Source organism: Balaenoptera borealis (genome assembly GCF_965194805.1).
Source record: "Balaenoptera borealis genome assembly, chromosome: 5".
In the NCBI taxonomy this organism is placed as follows: Eukaryota; Metazoa; Chordata; class Mammalia; order Artiodactyla; family Balaenopteridae; genus Balaenoptera; species Balaenoptera borealis.
In genome coordinates this window covers 42,995,492-43,019,668 of record NC_138862.1, presented here as the reverse complement: position 1 = coordinate 43,019,668, position 24,177 = coordinate 42,995,492, and the positions used below count along the sequence as shown (strand labels likewise).

The following is a 24,177-nucleotide window of genomic DNA, read 5'->3' as shown; positions in this document are numbered from 1 at the left end:
ATAGAGAGGTGGAGGAGCTTGTGCAAGGTGGAAAGGCAAATCCCAAGCTCGGTGACTTCAGCAGTTCCCTTGCCATCTCCCTTGTTAAGATATGGAGGGCCCCTAAGACCCCATTCTCCTGTTAGGCAGCTTCCTATGAATACTACAGATTTTTCATGCTCCTCAAGTGAAGGTGGCTCAAAGAGAGTGAAACCTAATTATTAGGATAATGTGGTAAAATACCATTTACTGACAGTGATTGCATCCTGCTCAAAGAAACTAGTGATGAAATTTCTATTATCTTACTTCTCAAAGCTGCTAAAAAGTGTAATTTTCTGTTCCTTCATGATTAAAATCCCTTGAGATCCATTTTTGTAATCTAAGAACAAAAATAAACATGGTTTGTTTTTTATTTTTATTTTTTATTTTAAGGTTGCTCCCTACCATGTGTACTTTGAAGAATTTGCTCTTCAGGAGGATTATATAACAGACACCTTTCAGATGGTTCTGTGTCAATTAAGAGAAAGCAACCTTAACTGTGATTATGGATGTTTAAACCAGGTGTGATTTCCTGGCTGTGTTTAGCCAAATCTCCTGCAGACCCTTTCCATATAGCACCACTGAGTTCAGTCTGGTCTAGGTAGATTGGCATACATTTCAGCTTACTGTGGCACAGCAAGCTTCCAATAGAATCTTGTCAGTGCAATTTCACACAATGGGCGGGCATGTGTGTTCTACATATTAGGAAAGGCTCTTGTTTGCCAATGCAACAGGTTTTTTATTCTGAATTCATTTAAAGCATCAAATGAGGTTACAATGGTAAATATCACAGGAAAAAGTTAACAATGACAGTCACGGTTCCTCAGAATATCTTGGCTTTGTCCACCAAACCATTTAAGGAGGAAACTTGCTATACTGTGCTCTATTTCTGCTGCTTGCTCTCATGATAGCAATTTAGATTAGTAAGGATCTGATTATTTTTATTAATGGGAAAATTTTTAGTGTTTTTTACTGCTTATAAATTAAATATATAGGGGAGGTGGCATTAACTCTCATTTCTTACTTTATATATTTTATAGTTTGAATTTCCAAATAGCATGTGCTACCTTAGTAATTTTATACATTCATGAAAGAATTTTTTAAATAATGAACATCATTTCAATTAAGTAAACACAAGCCACACCTGCTTACTGTTTTTTAAAATTCAGACAATACCAACAGATACAAAATAGAAACAAAGTCCACCATCTAGAGATGTCAGTTGAGAACATTAGTACGTACATATTTATTTAAATTGTGAAAATACTTTTAACTTGGCTAATATTGTTTTGTTATATATTTCTTTCTTTTAATAATACATAATGATCATCTTTCCATATAACTTTATGAATGTCGCAACATTATTTTTAATGGCCACAAAATATTTCATTATGGACATGCATTAAATATTTTTAACTAATTCCCTAATAATATAGTTAGTTTGCTTCCAACTCCTCAATATTATAAACAATGCTATATGAACATTTATTTACTTCTCTGATTAATTCCTTAGTTTAAGGAGTTTGAAGAAGATATAGATTTTAAGTCTCTTACTACATATTGCCAGAGTATCATTCCAAACGTTGAACCAGTATGTATTCCTACCCACAATATAGTCAAGTTGCCATTCACTTAAAATGGTTCTCCGGTTTCCCCATAAAAACAAAAGAAAAATTTTTTTAATTTTAATTAAGAAAAATAGAAGCTAGAAAACACAAGAGTACTGACACCAGCAGCAACCTTGTTCAAATTCTTTCCCTTGGGAGGAAAGAAGGGACTAACTACCATTTGCTGAGTACCTGTAATGGATCAGTCACTATGCAAAGCGCTTAGCCAAAGGCATTTCATTCAATCTGCAATAACGATCTTAGGAAATAGGGGTAGTATAACATCTCCACATCACAGAAAAAGCCGTGTTTCATAAAAGTTGAGTATCTTGACCAAGGTTACCTAGATAATAAGTTCTGACCCTGAAATGTGCAGGCTGATTTGTTTGACATCATGTTTTTTCTCATTCAGGTTTGAGGTTCTCCACCAGATTTCCACATGTTAGTGACACATGACCTTGCTAGGTTCCCTATAATGCAAGGTACTCCTAGTCTCAGGTCTGGAAGAAATACCTGGTTCAAAATTTACATCTTTTACAGGGAAACACATGAAGCAATCAGGAAGGAAATGAGGATATTGTTTTGTAACATTTTCACATAATTTTCAACTCAGGGGCCATTCATACTTTGTAAAACTTCTCAAAGTTTCATACATAAAACTTTTCAAATAGGCTTAGGGAAAAGATATTTTCAGGTACACATTCTGCCTTAAATTAAAAAAAAAAAAAAGAAAAACAACTTTAACTTACTAATGAGTATGTACCTTGAGAAATAAATGGGAGAGAAAAATAAAAGGGAAAATGAGAGCTTAGAAAGCAATGCTGTACATCGGGGAATATGCACTTAAGAACAATAATGACAATTTCTAACACATAACTCGCATCCCACACGCCCATATGAAAGACAAAATCTTAAGTAATAGATTTAGCTGTCAGTTATAGTATCTGTTCTCACACGTAGTGTTAATGAAACTGGAGCAGCAGGAGGAGAATGCACATACTTTTTGTTAGAAATAAACGGATGGCTTCATTTGTTCCAACTTTCTAGATTCCCTTTGTTGATCACACTTTCGGATTTTTTCATGTTGGAATTTAATCATAAAGTCATCATTTTTAAAAGAGAATTATCCCCTTATAATACTCAATGCAGTATCATGCTGAAGTGTACAGCTATAGTTAAGTTTCCTATAAATATGGTTACTCTTTAACTTGGCATTTGAATGAAGTAGGCAGAGCAACATAAAAATTTTGCAAGTTTTCCCCAGTCTTTTTCCCCCCACAATAAGGCAGCATTGACAAATTCCAAATCTTAAATCAGCTGATTATGAATCCCCTATCTTTCTTTATTTTAATAATATATTTCCTACTTTTCCTCCAACATCACAACATGCTCTTAAAATATATGCAGTGCCCTAATTCTTATAGGAAATTCTTGAAATTCACAGAATGCTAGTCGTTTTTATATTTCACAAATTCAATTTACAAAATGGCAAAATTAAAGTCAGAAGAGAAAGAAACTAGAAAAATCCTAGCTGATTTACACTTGGGAGACAGAAAGTTTTCTCTTTCTGTTTGCACATATAAGACTAAAGAGAAAAATTTAAGAGCAGAAGTGATGCTGACATTCTCATCTCATCTGACAGATATTTGAAAAGCAAATCTTCATTCTTACTTATCTATGCTGTGGGAAATCAGTTTTAACCAGGCTCTGACAAAAGGCATCCTCCAGAATCCTGACACTGATGCATATAGGGTGGTTATTTTCAATCTGAGACCAAGTTAAAAGTGTCCCCCTTCCTGTCCCTCCCCACCACACACAGAGGGTACCTTCTGTGCCTTTCTCACAGAAAACCTCTGGAATACCCCATGGCACTCATCCTGTATTATTATCACAGCACTCATCTCAACTGAAGCACTTCCTGTATAAAATCAATTGTTTCAACCCCCTAAAAGAAATCTCCCCAAATAAACAAATACTTGAATAACATGGCACTATTTTTACTGAAGAGCAGGAGTTTTAGATTTAACAATGTGCAGTATGCTGGTTAAAATGAATGACTTCACTACAGATACAAGACACTGGCATTCGTTGTGCACTATTAAAGAAAAAAAAGGTATAATTATACTATATCTGATGAATCCCAATTTAAAAAGCCACAGATAAACTCCGTTTAATGTAATTTGTATTGGTCAGAAAGCACCCTTCAATTCTCTTAGATGTATTGGGAACACAGCCTCACCCAGCTCTCATGTCTGCAAAAGCAGTGTTTCAAAAAGTGAGAATTCTTTAATTAGAAGAACATATAAGAAGAAGGACACCTGTGCTCTCACTGGCAGACAGTGTTCATTAGAACTCTGAGAACTGAGGTCTCTCACCAACTCAATTTGAGCAACTTTTATTTATGTAACACTTAGAAAACCCATAAAGAAAATTCCATAAAGAAAGAATAGGTGGCCTTCAGGCTATTCCTAAATTACCTCAGCAATAACACAACTCTTCATTTCTGCTGTGTAGGGAATCCACTTATTTTTCCACAGAGGGGTTCTACTTTCCCTCTCACTTTTATTGACAGCAGCATGGGTCTTCTCTTACTGAGATGCAGGCCTGGGGGCATTTTCAATTACAGCAGACAGAAAGTTTTCAACAGTCTTTCCAATTCTTGATCCAAATCCCTAAACCCTGGATAGGACAACACACAGATTGGAAGCTGGTACTCATACACAATCTATATGTGCACCTTTGCTGCATTACGAAAATGAATGGTTGGAACGTTGAAAATCATGGAGAGGGTACACTTCAAATCATCTGGTTGCCTTCCAGACCATGAACATACTACCTGTGAGCTAGACCTAACATTAACCTTCAGAATCACTATGTTGTACACCTGAAACTAATGCAATATTGTGAGTCAACTATACTTCAAAAAAATGCATTTTCAATCTTGCACAGGGCACAGGAGCAGAGGACAAGGCTCAGGAACTTGCTAATCCTGGAAGGGAAGGAGATCCAAGGTTTACTCCACTGTGAATAGTTGTCACCTCTTATAAGTAAGAACTATTTGAAATATTTAAAGTTTACATTCAATGTTTTATATACTTTAGAAAAGATCATTTCAAAATATCTATACTGTATAAATATATATATACACATACATACGTGTGTGTGTGTATATATATATAAATGAGCAAATATAAAGAGCAAACACATAGGGCTTACATAGTACTAGGCACTGCTCTAAGTGCTTCACATATATGAAACTCCCTTAATCCTCACAACCTTATAAAGTGGGTACTACTGTTATCATACTATTGACAGACTGAACTGAGAGGTTAGGTAACTGACCCAAGGTCACACAGCTAGTAAACGAGTGGTAAAGCTTGCTCCATACCCAGGCATTCTGGATTCAGAGTTCATGCTCTTAACCACCATATTATACAACCTCTTTCAGTTTTCAGAAAACAATTAAAATTTAATTTTTCTTTTAAATCCACATACAGAGACATTAACTTGATTTATTCTAAGTTACCCAATCCCTCCCTCCCTCCACCTCCAAGTTCCCTGACAAGGTTTATCCTAATGGTACATACATTTAAACTTTTATTTTTTCAGAGCTGATTTTGAATATAGCGTAAAGTTCTTTGAAATTCCCCAATAAATGCAAATAAAATTTTGAATCAATATTTGATATACTAGCAAGCTGTGCCAAAGCAATTTTTATCACTACAAAAGGCAAGTTTCAATGGCCTGATGATTCTTTTATTTGTTCCATTATTTATTTATAACACCTAGAGCATATGATCTTTTGAGTTAATCTTACAAATGAAAAGTCTCATAAAGAGTGGAAAAGCGAACAGACGGCATAATTCCAGGAAAGGCCAGGAATCTTAGTACTTTTCTGCCTGGCAATTTAAAGTAAAATTCACATCGAAACTGAAGCAGGTTATCTGTTGTCTGGGTTAGAGTTTACAGGAAAAAGCATTAAGTATCACCAACAAGCATATCATCTCTGACTCCAGGGATGTTCCCACACCCTCTAATTGGTGCCATTCCGTACTAATCAATACGTTACAAGCACCTAATAGGCACGCCTGCAAATTCTAGGGAAACAACTCACTGCAGAAAACACTGTAGCCCTGAATGTTCATACTCAAGTGCAAATGTTAATTCATGCAGTACTTGCATTAAACTGGGCTAATTATCTACTGAAGGAATCTATTAAAGGCATGCTGTCAATCCTACAGATTGGGTTCAGCAAAGTGAAACTGAATTGCTTGCCTTTTCAGCTAATTGCAAAACTCTGTCTGACATGCTTTAAGAATGGTCAAAAAAAAGTACACATGGGCGCAGGGGGAAGGGAGGTGGGCAAGATGACACTCGGCGAGCCATTCTCCCCGGATACCTCCAGCGACCGCTGAGCCACCAGGGCAGGGGGTGCTGCCCGCCCTGCCGCCCTTCCTCCTCTCCCCTGCCCCCAGAGACCCCCCCATTCCCTTCCTCCTACCTCGGGTAGGGGTGGGTGGGAAGGGAAGGGAGGGGAGGGGAGGCACGCCTAGTTCCTGCGGGCCTGGTTCCTGGGACACCATGTCGGACTCTGAAGAGGAGAGCACGGACCAGCAACTGAGAATCGTCGTGCTGTGGGGCGGCACCTCAGGGCAGACCTCCTTAGCTACGTGTTTTGCTCAGGAAACTTTTGGGAAACAGTACAAACAAACTATAGGACTGGATTTCTTTTTGAGAAGAATAACGTTGCCAGAAAACTTGAATGTTACTCTTTAAGTTTGGGACGTAGGAGGGCAGACAATGGGAGGCAGGCTGTTGGATAAATTTATGTATGGAGCACAGGGAATCCTCTTGGTATATAATATTACAAATTATCAAAGCTTTGAGAATTTAGAAGATTGGTATTCTGTGGTGAAGAAGTGAGGGAGGAATCAGAAAATCAGCCAATGGCTGCCTTGGTGGGCAATAAAATTGATTTGGAGCATATGCAAACGGTAAAACCTGAAAAACACTTAAGGTTTTGCCAGGAAAATGGTTTTAGTAGCCACTTTGTCTCAGCAAAGACAGGAGACTCTGTCTTCCTGTGTTTTCAGCAAGTTGCTGCTGAAATCCTTGGAATTAAGTTAAACAAAGCAGAAATAGAACAGTCACAGAGGGTGGTGAAGGAAGATATTGTAAACTACAACCAGGAACCTATGCCAAGAACTGTTAACCCTCCTAGAAGCTCTATGCGTGCAGTTCAGTAAGCGCATTTTTCTTCTGTATTGATAGTTCTGGCTGCTCTTTGCCTCTGTGTGGGCCCGAGGACCTCTAGGAATTTGTTTTATCAGTGACCATCTCTGTAGTTCAGTTAACGTTTTCCTCTCAACTCGCTTCATCATTGCATGCTGCCTCAGCCGTAGGCAGCTCCTTGAGCTGCAAAGAATTCAACTTTGGGACAACACACTTTGAATTCAAAATGGAAAGCCCATTCTCTGGAATTAGACTGCTTCACTGAAAAAGAATAATGTTGGTTCTCTTTATGTCCTCACTTCTTTTTTCCCTGATGTAAGTTTTTTTAAACAAATATGAAAACTATCCAAGTCTTGATCATCAGCCAGGATTTTGCCACAGCACAGTTTCATACTCTTATCTGAACTCATACCTGGCAAAGTATGCTTCATAGTGCAAACATTTAAACGAGTAATATACTTTATCTACAGATACTTAAGAAGGCATTCTTTTGCTGTCTATTGTGAGTGAAAATATATAAAGCTGTATCTAGCTGAAAATGCTTGAAATAAAGCTATAATAGAAATGGTTTTTTTTCATTTTTTAAAAAAGAGCCTAAATTCTTTACATTTTAGCTGTAGCTCACAAAGTAGTGAGTATTTGATATTGTATTTTTCTTATTATATCATGGTCATTATGTATTGTGTAATACTCAGGTTAGATGGCTTTGTGAATTCTGATAAACGTTCAGCTGATGCTCCATGTGGACTTTCTCCTGCAAACTGTGTAAGAGTACTCCCAGAATGAGTTATGACTATTGTTGGATCATTGTGAACTGTACCTGAGGTTCAGATGTTTTTCTCCGGCAAAAAAATTTATTTAAATTACAAAAAAAAAAAAAAGTACACATGACCAGCGTACAGCTCCCCAACACACACTGAGTCTCTTCTTGTCAATCAAGAAAATACAGGACATGATGATATAGGAAGAGAGGCACAGCCTGAGGCCATGTGCTCTTTCATTACATCTCTTATGGTCCCATAAAGAATGTGGCATGCCACAAATAACCAGATTTTTTAAAAATCTCAAACCTCATATAATTGGTTTTTCATTGCATAGTTTCAAATAATAAACAATAGCTTTTAAGCACTTAGAGATATTCCTCAATGGTTATGTTTAATATTCTTATACATTTTAACAAAAAAAAATCTGGCTATAGAATTCTTCTTTTCCTTTTGCCTCTTATATTAACCTAAAAGTCAAGAGGAAAGTAGGATTCTTCCCTCTGTTTTCCCCACTTTCTCTAGCTTCACTGGGTCTCAAGTTTCTAAAAACTCATCACACTCAGATAATGATGCATAGACCTTATAAGGAGGACAGAGGAAGCAGTTTACAATATAGCACCTAGACAAATTCCAAAATATTTTGTGGGGTGGAGCCAACTTGCTGTCAAAATCAGACATTCTTTTCTTCTACATGGATATGTTCGCTATTGGCAGATTTCCATATCTTTCTGACATACCCACACCTTAAGTTTTATACTATCCACACCTATATAAAAACTCAAGCTCAAAACAATAATCCTGAGCCATCAAATAGGCTGATTTAGCACCAGCACAATATTATAGAAGGCATGTAGCATTTAAGGGGATTTTACAACTATTACTCTCAATGATGGATAAAGGATTGATGATTAAGTTATTCAAAAATTCACTATATAATGATCATATCCTATTCCTCTTTCTCTCATGTCACATGTGTGTAAATATCAGCAAATCCCATTGGCTTTACCTTAAAAATCTATTCAGAGTCTATCTACTTGTTACCATCACTACTGCTACAGCCATGTTCAAGGTATGGTCATCTCAAGCCTATAGAACCGCAATAGCCTCAAAATTTGTACCTCTGCTTCCACCTCTGCCCCTCTCTTAGTCTATATCCCTTTCACACAGAAGCCATAACATAAAAATAATGTAATAATTAAGTAAAAATATAAAAATCATCTCAAAGAAATTGAAGATGACACAAATTGAAAGATATACTGTGTTCTTGGATTGGAAGAATCAATATTGTTAAAATGACTATACTACCCAAGGCAATCTACAGATTCAATGCAATCCCTATCAAATTATCAATGGCATTTGTCACAGAACTGTAACAAAAAAATTTTTAATTTCTATGGAAACACAAAAGACCCTGCATACCCTAAACAATCTTGAGAAAGAAGCACAGAGCTGGAGGAATCATGCTCCTTGACTTCAGACAATACTACAAAGCTACAGTAATGAAAACAGTATGGTACAGCACAAAACAGACATATAGATCAACGGAACAGGATAGAAAGCCCAGAAATAAACCCATGCATTTATGGTCAATTAATCTACAACAAAGGAGGCAAGAATACACAATGGAGAAAAGATAGTCTCTTCAATAAAAGGTGCTGGGAAAACTGGACAGCTACATGTAAAAGAATGAAATTAGAACATCCTCTAACACCATATACAAAAATAAATTCAAAATAAATTAAAGACCTAAATGGGATACCGGATACTATAAAACTCCTAGAGGAAAACATAGGCAGAATACTGTTTTGGATCCATCTCCTAGAGTAATGGAAATAAAAACAAAAATAAACAAATGGAACCTAATTAAATTTAAAAGTTTTTGCACAGCAAAGGAAACCATAAACAAACAAAAAGACAACCTTCAGAATGCGAGAAAATATTTGCAAACGATGTGACCAACAAGGGGTTAATTTCCAAAATATACAAACAGCTCAGACAGCTTAACATCAAAAAAAATACAACCCAATCAAAAAATGGGCAGAAGACCTAAATAAACATCTCTCTAAAGAAGACATACAGATGGCCAGCGGGCACATGAAAAGATGCTCAAAATCGCTAATTATTAGAGAAATGCAAATCAAAATTACAATGAGGTATCAATTCACACCAGTCAGAATGGCCATCATTAAAAAGTCTACAAATAATAAATGCTGGAGAGGGTGTGGAGGAAAAGAAACTCTCCTACACTGTTGGTGGTAATGTATATTGGTAGAGTCACTATGGGGAACAGTATGGAGGTTCCTTAAAAAACTAAAAATAGCACTGCCGTATGATCTAGCACTCCAGGGCCTATATTCAGAGAAAATTCTAATTTGAAAAGATACATGCACCCCAATGTTCACAGTGGCACTATTTACAATAGTCAAGACATGGAAGCAACCTAAATGTCCACTGACAAATGAATGGATAAAGAAGATATATACAATGGAATATTCCTCAGCTATAAAAAAAGAATAAAATAATGCCATTTGCAGCAACATGGATGGACCTAGAGATTATCACATTAAGTGAAGTAGAAAGACAAATACCATATGATATCGCTTATATGTGGAATGTTAAAAAGTGATACAAATGAAGTTATTTATAAAACAGAAATAAACTCACAGACACAGAAAACAAACTTATGGTTACCAAAGGGGATGGGGGGGAGTGGATAAATTAGGAGTTTGGGATTAAGAGATACACAATACTATATATAAAATAAGTAAACAAGGACCTACTGTATAGCACAGGAAACTATACTCAATATCTTGTTATAACCTACAATGGAAAGAGTCTGAAAAAGAATATATATATAACTGAATCACTTTGCTGTACACTTGAAACTAATACAACATTGTAAATTAACTATACTTTAAAAAGGAAAGAAAAAATACAAAAACATAAAATATATATATGTATATATAAATCATCTTAAAGTGAAATAAATGTCACAAAATGGCAAATACTCTATAATTCCACTTAGATGAGGTTCTAAAGTAATCAAACTCATAGAAAAAAGAAGTAGAATAGTGGTTTCCAGGGGCTGATAGGAGAGGAAAATGGGGAGTTTTTGTTCATTCCATGGGTATACAATTTCAGTTTTGCAAGAGATGTGTTGCACAACAATGTGAATATAGTTGATACTACTGAAGTTACTAAGTTACACACTTAGCAGTGGTAAAAAAAAAAAAAATTAAAATAAAAAAATCATGGTGGAAATTCCTCTACTCAAAAATTATCCCATGACTTCAAATGTACTCTCTAAAATCCTGAACCTTTTCCATGGCCCAGAGGGCTAAGCATGACCGACCCCCACTACCCTCTACAAGGTCTACACCAACCTCCACACCCACCATCCTACCTCACCTCCCACTCTTCCCTCACTCATTCTCTCCAGCCAAACTGGCATTCTCAACACACCAAGGACATGGCTTTGTGAAGCACACTCTTCCCTCCAGAACATCACATTGTTCACTCCTATATTTCATGCAGGTCTCTGATCAAATATCATCTGTCAGGAATGATAGGACCAAACTATCTAAAATCATACCTGTCATTGTGTGCCTCTCTCCTGATTTACTTTCATTTAGCATTTATCAGCATCTGATCAATTTGCTATTTCTTTTCTCCCAACTAAAATTATAAATTGCAAGAGATAAAAAAAAAAAAAAAAGGTTTTATGTTCACTGTTCCATCCCCAGTGCTTAGAACAGTACTTGGAACATTGTGGCTACTCAATAAATATTTATTGAATAAATGAATGAATGAATGGCATGAGTGAATGTGATTGTGGATAACTGAACTATAAAGGGAAATCCATCTCATTACATGTTTTTTAGATCTTTACTCTAATTCCTAACCCTATTGCCTAAGTATGCTCAGCTTAACTGAATATTATTTTACTAAAGTGGAAAACTTATTTATAAGGATTAGGAAATATGTTAATATGTGAAGTACAAAAGTAGTTTTGTCTAGTTTTTGATGTTGTATATTCTTTTTTCATTCTTCTGAGATAATAATATACCTACAAATATCATATGAGCAGTAGTGCTTAGCAAAGCTGTGTGGCCTCATTACTGGTCTCATTTCTGCCAGGGGATGACACACTGTGAAGTAGTCATAAATTACAGGCTGATTAAAAAATAAACACACACACACACACACACACACACACACACACACATTAAAGTCTGTGTGTTATCTAACACTAAACTTATTAACTTTAGCCTGCATCCCTGAATGCTGATATGAATTGGTGCCAAGAGGCCTGTAAGGATGGAGAAAAAAGAGCAGGAAGGTAAATACAGAGGAGGAACATAGTTAAGAAAACTGGAGCAAAAAGTGGTAACATAATAACACTAAATCTGTAGCAGGGAAGTATATCAGAGCCTCTTTAAATTGTAATGAAAAAATGCAGAAATGCAATATCAGAAGTTAAATAAGGTCATTCATAAGAGAATATCTGTAGCATATTTCCAACCAACTGTGGGAGTAAAAATTCATGAATAATATTAAAGGTATTTACATGATCCACTGTTCTCCTGAATAGTGTTTGCCTAATGTAATAAGATCTGGATTGCTTGAGCAAAATACAAATTTGGAATTGTAAGACCTAAACCTGACTGCCCATGCTATTAAAAAAGGAAGATGAACTTCTTTGAATACAATAGTTTACATCAATATTATCACTTTACTCCATCTATGTTACAGATTATTGTGATTAAATTAATACTCTGTAATAACTATACTATACTACCCATGAAAGAGATTCTAACCTCCTTTTTTAATATACCTAGGTGTTGGTTTCATTTAAAACAAAGTCTTAGGGACTTCCCTGGTGGTGCAGTGGTTAAGAATCCACCTGCCAATGCAGGAGACATGGGTTCAAGCCCTGGTCGGGGAAGATCCCACATGCCGCAGAGCAACTAAGCCCATGAGCCACAACTACTGAGACTGCACTGTACAGCCCGCAAGCCACAACTACTGAGCCCATGTGCCACAACTACTGAAGCCTGAGCAACTAGAGCCCATGCTCCGCAACAAGGGAAGCCACCTCAGTGAGGAGCCCATGCACCACAACAAAAAGCAGCCCTCGCTCACCACAACTAGAGAAAGCCCGCATGCAGCAACACAGCCAAAAATAAGTAAATAAATAAATAAGAATTGCTTTAAAAAAAGTCTTAAAATTCAAATTTAATTTAAATAATCCCAATCTTCCCTTGTAAAGTAATATGAGAAAATATAGGCTATCCTTTAAAAATAGAATATTCTTTAATAAACGAAAATCTAACTAAAAATTATTCATCTCCCCAATTCTTCTAAAGTTACTTTTTTTAAAACATACATATCTATCTCATTTCCTTCCAACTCTTCAAAGTTGACAGTTACATTTACAAATGCAAAAAGCAAATACAGCTAAAAAGCTTTCCTCTTTTTTTTTTTTTTTCCATTTTCTCTCAGTGAATATATTTAAATAAAATATCCTTGGAAAAAATGAGAAAAAAAACCTCTTTTATTAATATCAGAGTTTTCTAGTAATAACATTCCCTCAAATTCTAATTTACCTGTATTTTATCTTTTAATCTGGACCTTATCTCCAGATAGTTAGGGCCTCGTGAGAGTATTTTAGATGCTTTTCCTGAAAGGTTTGTTTCACCTTTATTAACGTCCTTAGCTTAGTTCACCTAAGGCAAGTGTTTGATAAATTTTTTTTACCACCCCTTCACTCTTCCCCCAAGCACAGGGTTATATGGGTTAGCTCTACTTAGTTTAACTCGACTGTGGCATAGGACAAGACCTCTGGCCTCTCTGCTTCCCTTCCTGGTAGTTTTGGTTTTGTTTTGTTGCTATTCTTTAGCCAGCATTTTAACTATCTGAAGAAATCAATCCTTATTTCTTCTCAGAATCACCAGATTACTGTTAGTGAGTCAAGTTTAATGTATTTCAGCTCTTTTCCCCATCAAATAGGGAAGTATATCAGCTATCCAAATAATATGGGGAAAGCACTTTAAGTTACAATGTTTTCATGTTCCTTTTAAGCCAAGTAGATGTGAAAGGACATCTCAACATGACACTCCTCTGTTCTTTATTGCAGATTCATATAAGTGATTCAGTGAATAACTGATTCAGCAAATGTTTTTGATAGTCTGTTCTGTACAATGTGCTGTGCTATGTGCCATGGAGATGAGGAGGCAGATTAGGTATGTTCCTTGTCCTCAAGGAGCTCACAGAAACCTAGTTTTATCTTTTAGTTTTATGCATCACAGAAAGTTAGGAAATATATACAGAAATAAGATAATTGTGTAAAATAACTGGCAAGCAAAAACCTCTGTATAAGCATTCATTCTATCAGATGCTGAATCTGCAGAGAAAGAAACAGTGGTAGATTGATTGCCAAAATGTTCCCAATTCCTTACCACCTATTCATGCCTTTTGCAATGTGACCACCTCCTCCCTTCCAATGGTAGAACCAATTTCTCTACCCCACGAATATGGACTAGCCTTATAATTTGCTTTGGTCAATAGGAAATGCCAAAAGAGTCCATGTGCCAGATCGAATTGTCCAGGTGACTCAGACTCAGACTCATGAGCAATAATACTAGTTTATTCTTTTGTGCCACTAAGCTTGAGACGGTTTATTCACAGTTACAGTGTATTGCTGTGGTGATACATAACTGATATAAGATAGTGGACATAACATTTGCAAATGCATGGGGAACCATGGCTTTCTCTACTAGTATCATGCTACCGCATCTATATAACTTGAGCTGTAGAGAATAAGTGAAATTTCATGAAAAGAAGCGTAATAAAGGAAATGTAAGTTCCACAAGAGTATGAGTTACTGTTTTTTTTTTCTATTTTGTTCACTGATGTGGCCCAAGCATCAAGAAGAGTGACTGGCACAGAGTAGATGCTCAAATTTTTTGTTGTTGTTGAAAAAATAAATGTATTTAACCAAACATTTATTTGATTATCTCTGAATCCAGAGTTAAAGCCTCAGAAAAGGCATTTAAATGGATTCCAAGGAAGTGAGTAGAGTCCAGGAGGAAATTAGACCATTGTAGTATTACTCCAGAAATGCTATGACAAGATCTTAAACTGGGGGGGGGGGGGGGGGGCGGTGACAGAAAGAACAGAAGAGGAAGGACAGGCCAATTTGGCCCCATTATATGGGTTGGGCTTGTCCCCAAAATATGTGTAATTACTCATTCTCTAGAATCCTTTCCATTTATCCATTTCAAAATATCAATGAAAATGTGATAGAGTTTCTAACTTCAAGTATTCAGTCTAATGAGAAAATATTTCAGCCATCTCCTCTCTGTATTACAACCCTATTTGACAGCACTCCGATAAAGGTAGATACAGACAGGGAATGGGGATGCAGCAGGGAAGTTTTTCTGGAAAAAGGTGATTCATTGCTGAAGCCAAAAGAAATACCCAGATAAAAGAACATGTGAAAGACGTGTCAAGGGAGGAGAAGCAGCAAACACCAAGACCTGAGGCAAGAGACAGTATGGCAAGTCCTAAGAATTGTAAATAATTCACTCGGGCTTGAGTAAAGCTTCAAAGAGGAAGTGAGACAAAAGAAGAAGACATAATCAGTCCATAAAGGACATGTAGACCTTGATAAATTTTCAGGTTCATTGTTAAGCTATGAGGAACCTCTGAGAGTTTTAAGCAAAGCAGTGACACAGTGAGGTTTAGAGTTTAGAAAGATCCTCCTAAATGTACTGTGGTGATTAAATGGAGAGGAGCAAGAATGATGTCAAGGAGAACACTCAGGAGACTGATATAGAGGTCCCAATGAGAAATGGTGGGTGAACAAATGTGGGAGCACTGGAGATGTATGTAAATGGATTTGATATTTTGGAAAGAAAATATGAGGGAGTAAGGAGTAGATAAGTAACATTCTGACTTTGGCAACTTGTGGGTGGAAGTGACAAATGTAAAACTAAAAGATACAGGAGGGGTAGTAGGCTAGAGGTAGGATAGTAAGTTCATTCTTTGACATGCTGTGTGTGAGATCATTTGAATCCTGAGATAAAGGTGTGCAAAGAGAAGCCGTCAATTTATTTAGCATTTTGTCTAGTCCTATGTGGTGCCTGACCCACAGTAATTGCTCAATAATTCATTCATGAATGAATGAACAAAAGCAGCTCAGAAAAGAGATCTGGGGGCTTCCCTGGTGGCGCAGTGGTTAAGAACCCGCCTGCCAATGCAGGGGACATGGGTTCGAGCCCTGGTCCGGGAAGATCCCACATGCCGTGGAGCAACTAAGCCTGTGCGCCCCCAACTACTGAGCCTGCGCCCTAGAGCCCATGATCCACAACTACTGAGCCTGCGTGCTACAACTACTGAAGTCACACGCCTAGAGCCTGTGCTCCACAACAGGAGAAGCCCCCGCAATGAGAAGCCCACGCACCTCAACGAAGAGTAGTCCCCGCTCACCTCAACTAGAGAAAGCCCACGCACAGCAACGAAGACCCAATGCAGCCAAAAATAAATAAATTTAAAAAATTTTTAAAACCACTGTCTACCCAGAATTCCATAACCAGCAAAAAAAAAAAGAAAAGAGATCCGGACTTAGATCTAGAAAAGGGAATTAATACTATATACCCAGGAGAATATATGCTGTGGGAATACATTAGAACAGTTCTGCTCAGAGTGTTTACTGCACACACTGTGTACTGCTCAAACTGTCACCTGTCCTCAATGGAATAAGTACAGATATTAAAAGTAAGCATTTGGAAAGTTTTATAGCAATGCAACAGTAATTTTACATCTGTTTTTATCAAATATAAAGAAATTGGACTCATTTTATATGCTTTTGTTTTATTTTTCATTTCTTTTTTTTAGTTTTTTGGGTTTTGTTTCGGTTTTTTACTTTTACAAAAGTTTTGGTCTGTAATAGATTGGATGTGTTAAAAGCAAACAAAAAAACAAAAATCCTACGGGTAGCTTAAACACGGAATTAGACCATTTGGAGACAGTGTTTATGGCAGTTCCTCTTTGGCTCATTCTCACCTCCTACTATTCCTTCTTACCTGTTTTTCTAAACCCAGTTTTATTCCCTTCCTAGGATCACAACAGTAAACTAAAGCCTCTTTTGTGTATTTCGTATGTTTATCCAATTTGGCTCCAAAATTGCTCCTATAGCATGGATAAAAGATATTTCTTTCCCTCCCCTGAGTGCTATAGAAAGAACAATATGGTAGACTAAATTCTAAGTAGTCCTCTGGTGTTATGCCCTGTGTAATCCCTATTCTTTGCATGTGGGCAGGACCTATGACTTGCCTCTAGCCAAAAGAATATGCTAAGAGTGACTGGATGCTACTTTCTTGATTAAGATAGGTAGATAGATAAAAGATCTCCTAGCAAATTCACTTTCACACTGACACTGAAGAACTAAGCCACCATAAATTCTAAAACTACCAAAAAAAACTGAATTATAAAAACAAACTGTGGGACCACAGACGTGGATCATTTCCCAGTTGAGTCTTCAGATGAGACCTCACTCTCAGCCAGTATCTTTACTGTAGACTTATGAGACCTCCAAGCAGAGGACCCAGTTAAGCCAGGCCTGGAGTCCTAACCAAGAGAAGATGTGAAATGATAAATGTATGTTGTTTTAAGCTGCTAAATGTGTGGTAATTTGTTATGAGGCATAGAAAACCAGTGCAATTAGATAGGTGTTTGATAGTTGCTTGCATTCAAATGAAGAGAAACTTGGGTAAATGGGGCACTGGTGGTGCTATTTCTATCACTCAAGACATGAGGAAAATGAAAAATAGTGAAGGAATAAAAATTATTTTTGGATGGAATGAAAAAGTCTTGGAAATGAGGAAAAAACTCATAAAAAAAAGAATTAAGGGGCTTCCCTGGTGGCGCAGTGGTTGAGAATCTGCCTGCCAATGCAGGGGACATGGGTTCGAGCCCTGGTCTGGGAAGATCCCACATGCCACAGAGCAACTAGGCCCGTGAGCCACAATTGCTGAGCCTGCGCGTCTGGAGCCTGTGCTCCGCAACAAGGGAGGCCGCGATTGTGAGAGGCCCGCGCACCGCGATGAAGAGTGGCCCCCGCTTGCCGCAACTAGAGAAAGCCCTCGCACAGAAACGAAGACCCAACATAGCCATAAATAAATAAATAAATAAATAAATAAAATTAAAAAAAAAAAAGAATTAAAAACCAAGTCAAATGCTTAAGAAATGTCAAAAAGAAGAACTATTAAAGGTCATTATATCTCATAAGAAAATGGAAAATAGTCACTGGGGCCTTTTGAGAGAGTAGCTTCACTACAATATGGAACTTCAAAATCAATATTGTTAGGAATTGGAGAGGGGATGAATGGTGCAAATTTGGAGATAACAAATACAGATAAATAGAACAATTTTTGGAAGTTAAAGACAGAAGAGATATTTAACGGAAATTGGGTGATGCAGAGTGCAGGGTTAAGGAATGTATATTTCAACATGGTGGAAGTAAGGATGAAGTAGAGAGAAAAAGACTAATGATGCTCTAGGGATAGGTGCTTAAGGCATGACACCTGGGGCTCAAGTGGAAGTGTCAGTCCTAAAGAAAGGCAATTTTTATTCTCAGACTGTAAAAAAAAAAAAAAAAAAAAAAAATAGGATAAAAGGACATGTAATGTGGAGAGGAGATTTTAAAAAGCTCACACAGGATTGTCTCTTAACTTCTTGATTAAAGAAGGGAAGCTGTCCACTTCAGAATGAGAGGGAAGAATTGGACCCTGCATTGGAAGTGAGTGAAGGTTTGGAATAGCTCTTTTGCAGACTGTGTTAGAGAATCAACAGGAGATTAATGAAAGGATTAAGAAGCAATTAAAGTTAGACAGCGTGAACTGGTAGTAGGCCAAGTCTGTAGAATTTTGCTTGAAATCTGTCACTGATGCTGGGTAACAGCTAGTAGAGAAGCTGGATTGATGGCAGATCGGTGGCTCATAGAAAGCACAGCATACATCACTAAGGATGAGACCTGCATACACTACTTGATTCGAAAAGGACAGCCAGAAGATGGAGATTTTAACAACAGATGGCAAATGTACTTTCAGCCAGCTATGATATTGCTAATTTTTTCAAATTCGACCACTAGAAAACAGAAAATACCCTAGAGTGTTTTAATCAAAGCCTATTTTAGCACTGTCCTTAATAGTCCAGCTAACTTCCTTAGACCAGTCCTTATTCTCCAGTTCTGTGTATATTTTATTTTAAAATATGTATAAGGAATTGTCATTTTCTTAAAATGTTTTAAACAGAAGCAGCATAGTCTACTAGGAATTTTTATGTAGAGCTTAGCATCCTGATTCTGTAACTTAACTAGTTGTGATGGGAAAGTTATTTCATCTCTCTGTGCCTTAAGTTCCTTATCATAAGTGGGGATGATAATCTCTAACTCTCAGTGTAGATGTGATAATTAAATGGGATAATTTATGTATTGGTACCATGGCATATATAATGATTTTTAAATAATGTTATTTAAATTTTTTCATAGAAGAAATGTAATTCCATAATTATTTTTGCTTTCTAGAACAAGCCAGTAAAAAATACTGAGAAAAATTGGAAAATACAGAAAAGTAGAAAAATAAAAATGATAAAAAAAAAATCCATCATCCAAGCATTAAAACTTTTAATATTTTATTATCAAATATAAAATTTTATAACCAGAGAGACAGTTTTAGGCCATAAAGTTCAAACCTTGCATTTTACAGATGAAAAAACTGAGGCCCAGAGAATAGAGCTGGCTTTTCTAAGGGTACAAAGCTTATTAGCTATAGAGCCAAGGCTAGAAATGAGGTCTTCCAACTCCAGTGACTTTCCACTCACTGTAATGAGAGGGTTAAAAACATTGCACTGTCAACAACCAACATTTATTGGGTCCACATATACTCAGGGCACTCACTGCTCTCTGGGTGTATAATCATTATTTGATATAATTTCACACCTATTAAGAAACCAATTGAAAGCCTACATGTAGATTGGCAAAAAGACAATCTTTCTAAATAAAATGGAAAAAAACACCTTATACCTGTGCCTGCAGCATAAACTGTACAAAATTCATTTCCTCCAGTATCATAGTGTGCAAACAGTCTATTTTTGCAAGAGAAAACATCCATTTTTCAACTACACTTGATATCAAGGAAAGCATGATGGCTGTAAGTCATCCACTTTGTAAGCTCTTAAAACTCAGTCCAAAAGGCTCTTGGGCCTTATCAACAGGCCTAAATGATGTAAATTAGTCCACTGAAAGTTCAGAAAAAACATTTTCCCAGATTGTTAAAGACCTCAAGCCTAGCCCACAGACTTGACATTTAGTCTGCAATGTGGTATGGCTCAAATTAGCTTTTTGAGGTGAACAAGGAAAAAGAAACAAGGAAATATGGAGTGACCTCAAAATGATGTTCCCTGGAGGTCCACTGTTGAGATAATTTGCAGGTGATAATTTAACAAAGAAATAACTTCAGCATATCCTCTTATAGTGATTTAGACATTAGTCCCCCAAATTTTGTTTGCACACTTTAAAAAAGGTATTTCTAAAAAGAACACCTCCGTCTGCTTCTTTTTAAACAATAAGAAGTTGAGGATTACTAATTAGATGGTGTAACAAGTATTGCCCAGGCCTCTAGCCTAGAAATATCCTTCCAGCTCAAAGTATGTTTATGGAGTGTGTGTACTGTGTGTATGGTGAATGCAAAGAGTGAACTTTGACAAGTATAAGAGAATTTTCATTTGGTTTAATAAACACTTATTATCTGCCTACCATGTGCCGGGTTATTTTAGGCACCTGAGGATACAAAACTAAGCAAGTCCCAGGCCCTGCAATCTAATCTATAATCTTCTGAGGAAAGCAGACACATAAAAAGATAATTTCAATGTGTTAAATTAGAGATATAATGAGGTCTGTATTTGGAGCACAGACGTGAAGGAGGAGTTGGCAGCACTTAGCTTCATCTTTGCTTCAAGATTCCTGCAGAAGAAGATGACTAATGTACTGGAGAGGATGACTAAATTAGCAAGGCAGTAAATCATGAAAAAGCATCCAGGTATGAACATAGACCTAAGGCATTAGCCAGTACGGTGTGTTCTGAGAACCACAAGCTGCTACATATAGCTAAATAGTAAAGTTCAAAGCAGAGAGTAGGAAAAGATAAGGATTAAGAAGTACCTAAGGCCAGATATTGGAGAGACTTATGTGCTATGCTGAGTAGCTAAAGAGCTTGGGTTTGATTCTGTAGGTCACAAGGAGCTAATCAAAACAGGAATGTGGGGCTTCCCTGGTGGCGCAGTGGTTGAGAATCTGCCTGCCAATGCAGGGGACACGGGTTCGAGCCCTGGTCTGGGAAGATCCCACATGCCGCGGAGCAGCTAGACCCGTGAGCCACAATTACTGAGCCTGCGCGCGTCTGGAGCCTGTGCTCCGCAACAAGAGAGGCCGCGACAGTGAGAGGCCCGCGCACCGCGATGAAGAGTGGCCCCCGCTTGCCACAACTGGAGAAAGCCCTCGCACAGAAACGAAGACCCAACACAGCCAAAAATAAATAAATAAATAAAAATAAATGTACTAAAAAAAAAAAAAACAAAAAATGTTAGCTATAAAAAAAAAAAAAACAAAAAAAAAACAGGAATGTGTGGTAGAAAGTTCACTCTGGGTAATGTGGGGGATGAACTGAAAAGGAACTGGATGAGAAGGATGGGACCAGCTAGAAGGGTCCAGATGAAATATGGTGAGGACATGATGCAGGGCAATGGCAGTGTGCATGAAAGGAGTTAATAGGTGAGCCAGTGATTGAAGAGATAAGCCTGGAGGGACCTGTGACATTTCAGACAAGGAGAGGGAAGAGTTCAGGATGATGCCATGGTTTTGGGCATTGCATGCCTTGATATGATTGCCTATGATTATGAAGACAAGAAAGAGCAGGGCAAAGGGGAAGAAAATGAGGTCAGCTGGGGACATGTTGAAAGTAAGGTGCCTATGAAACATCCAAGATAAATGGTTTGGCAGATAGAGGTTATATGAGACTGATGTTCTGGGGTTTCTCTTGACGACCATCTTCCTCCTGTTTTGATAGCTTGTGGCAACTCTTCCTGGCTACCTGCCCCTGGAAGCACTAACCCAGAGAATCCAAGAAGAAACATAACCCCTTTGCAGTTGATGGGTTTCCTCCTAGGAAGCCTCTGCCACCTTTGATAGAAAGCTGGGCTCCAGATGGGGGACAAAGAGAGGACAATAGGATTGTGTTGCAGATAAAATGTGGTGCCTCCCAGAACCACACCCAATGACTTCTGTCTCCCTGTTTCTACTGCATGAGGGACAGCTTCAGGTATTGACTCAATGTGGTGACCAACCATACTCTCAATCTCAGCACATCTTATGGTCTCTCCTGTTTTCCTGTCTCCCTACCTCATAGCAGAATCCCTTCAAATGGAATTGAAATACTCAAGACCACATTCATGTCGAATCTGCATCTCCGAGAAACCCACCTTTCTTTCTCCCCTCACTTCATGCCATAAACTTCCCTCTCCCAACTCTGCCTGTCCCACTGCCCCAGATCAGTCAGTTTGTTTGGTCTTGCATTTCACTCACAACATGAAGGATTCTAGATATAGGTTTTATTTAGTAGCAGATTTAATTTTTCTCCTCCTATCTCCCAGACTTTGCAGCCCACTTTATAAACTCAAAGACTTTTTATTTGTGGCAAAGTGACACAGTGGACCTGGATTTGACTGTCAATACTATCACCCAGATGGGCAAGTCACATAAGCTTACTGAATCTTAGTTTCTTTATCTGTAAAATGGAGGTTAAAATACCTTCAAGATTGCTATGAAAATTAAATGAGGAAGCATGTTAAAGGGCCTGGCATGTGGTAGGTAGACAATAAACATTCTTTCCCTTCTTGCTCTATTTTTTAAAAATTGAAGTATAGATGTACAGCAAAGTGATTCAGTTATATGTATTTTTTCAGATTATTTTCCATTCTAGGTTACTACAAGATATTGAATGCAGTTGCCTGTGCTATACACTAAATCTTTGCTGCTCACCTATTTTATGTGTAGTAGCTTGTATCTGTTAATCCCATACTCTAATTTATCCCTCCCCCTCCCTTTCCCATTTGGTAACTGTAAGTTTGTTTTCTATGTCTGTGAGTCTTTCTGTTTTGTAAATAAGTTCCTTTGTATCATTTTTTAGATTCCACATGTAAGTGAGACCATATGTTGTCTTTTTCTCTCTGATTTTACTTCACTTAGTATGATAATCTCTAAATGGATCCATGTTGCTACAAACGGCAATATTTCATTCTTTCTATGGCTGAGTAATATTCTATTGCGTATATATACCACTTCTTCTAAAGCCAATTGTCTGTTAATGGGCACTTGGATTGTTTCCACGTCTTTGCTATTGTAAACAGTGCTGCTACAGATATTGGGATGCATGTATCTTTTCAGATTAGACTTTTTGTGTTTTCTGGTTACATACCCAGGAGTGGGATTGCTAGATTATATGGTAGCTCTATTTTTTGTTAAGGAACCTTCATACTGTTCTCCATAGTGACTGCACCAATTTATATTCCCATCAACAGTGTAGGAGGGTTCTCTTTTCTCCATACCCTCTCCAGCATTCATTATTTATACTTTTTGATGACAGCCATTCTGACTGTGATTTGCATTTCTCTAATAATTAGCGATATTGAGCATCTTTTCATGTACCTGTCGGCCATCTGTATGTCTTCTTTGGAGAAATGTCTACTTAGGTCTTGTGCCAATTTTTTCACTTTTTTTTTTTTTTAATATTAAGCTGTATGAGCTGTTTGTATATTTTCAAAATTAATCCCTTGTCAGTAGCATTGTTGGCAAATATTGTCTTCCAGTTGGTAGGTTGCCTTTTTGTTTTGTTTATGGTTTCCTTTGCTGTGCAAAAGCTTTTAAGTTTAATTTGGCTCCATTTGTTTATTTTTGTTTTTATTTTCATTACTCCAGGAGACAGATCCAAAAAATATTGCTGCGATTTATGTCAAAGAGTGTTCCTCTATGTTTTCCTCTAGGAGTTTTATAGTATCCAGTCTTCCATTTAGGTCTTTAATCCATTTTGGGTTTATTTTTGTATATGGTGTTAGAGAATGTTTTAATTTCATTGATTTACATGTAACTGTCCACCTTTTCCAACACCACTCATTGAAGAGAATGTCTTTTCTCCATTGTATTTTCTTGCCTCCTTTGTGGTGGATTAATTGACCATAAGTGTGTAGGTTTATTACTGGGCTTTCTATGTCTGTCCACCCCCCCAATACCATGCTGTTTTGATTACTGTAGCTTTGTAGTATAGTCTGAAGTCCAGATGGGTTATGCCTCCAGCTTTTTTTTTTTTTTTCCTCAGGATTGTTTTGGTAATTCTGTGTCTTTTGTTCTTCCATATACATTTTAGGATTATTTGTTTTAGTTCTGTCAAAAAATGTCATGGGTATTTTGATAGGGATTGCTTTAAATCTATAGATTGCTTTGG

The 24,177-nt window shown here is 37.2% G+C and overlaps 1 pseudogene across 1 annotated transcript in view; it reads left to right on the top strand.

Annotated features, from left to right (window-relative positions):
• Positions 1 to 418: 418 nt before the first annotated feature.
• The window catches only part of LOC309628808 (ras-related protein Rab-28 pseudogene), a 457,231-nt pseudogene continuing 433,472 nt past the window's right edge, over positions 419 to 24,177 (top strand). The window contains exon 1 of the transcript XR_014249476.1: positions 419 to 9,774. The product of XR_014249476.1 is annotated as a ras-related protein Rab-28 pseudogene (transcript). The remainder of the gene's footprint in view (positions 9,775 to 24,177) is intronic.